At 47.6% G+C, this 679-nt stretch overlaps 1 protein-coding gene across 1 annotated transcript in view; it reads left to right on the top strand.

Annotated features, from left to right (window-relative positions):
• Positions 1-256, top strand: part of SLC25A26 (solute carrier family 25 (S-adenosylmethionine carrier), member 26) — an 88,752-nt gene extending 88,496 nt beyond the window's left edge. The window contains exon 9 of the mRNA XM_009883597.1: positions 1-256. This exon is cut by the window's left edge and continues 225 nt beyond it. The gene's annotated coding sequence lies outside the window, so the exon portion shown is untranslated.
• The last annotated feature ends 423 nt before the right edge of the window (positions 257-679 follow it).

The raw sequence follows: 679 nt of genomic DNA, 5'->3' as shown, positions 1-679 counted from the left end.
TTCAGCAGGCTGAGAGCCGCTTTCTTTGTTAAAGAAAAGTAAATCCTCCAATAATCCAATTTCCCAAACATGAAATTTTCCTGCATGGAAAGTGAGTGAGGTCATCGTGAGAGTCGTGCCAAAAAAGTAATGTTTGGGGGGTAAACAGCTAATTACGGTGGCTGAGAAAGGCGTTATTAGAACTCCTGCAGGGGAAATGTTTTGCAAACCTCCAGACCGTGGGCTGAGTGGGGAGGCTGAAATAAAGCGAGTTTTCATAATTCAGTGGCACCTGCCTCATAACACAGGGAGGGTTTCTCTGGTCGGGGAAGGGGCCGATAGAGTTACAGCCTGCTGCCCTCCAACAGCAGCGAAAGTATTCCAGGTTGGGAGAGCTCTCTGTAAAAGACAATAATCCATTTGTTTCTGATTTGAGCTGTATTTGTGAAAGTTTATATTCCTGTTTATACCTACAGGTGCTCCGCAAGCATTCCTGTGTGGTAGCCAGTGCAGCTTTATTAATTAGACTCACATTTCTCCAGTGAAAGCACGGGCTTGTATTATTTTACAGCTGTGCTTGTGCAAAGACGTGCAGCTCTGCCTTCTTTTGGTCTTCCTCCCTCAGCAGCTGAAGGAGCAGGAGGTTGGAAATGCTGAAGCCCAGGAGGGAGGTCGGGAAGGCCAGAGGGGGAGAGCGCAC

Source organism: Charadrius vociferus, unplaced genomic scaffold, assembly GCF_000708025.1.
Source record: "Charadrius vociferus isolate BGI_N301 unplaced genomic scaffold, ASM70802v2 scaffold324, whole genome shotgun sequence".
NCBI classification, from domain to species: domain Eukaryota; kingdom Metazoa; phylum Chordata; class Aves; order Charadriiformes; family Charadriidae; genus Charadrius; species Charadrius vociferus.
This window is presented reverse-complemented; position numbering and strand designations above follow the sequence as displayed.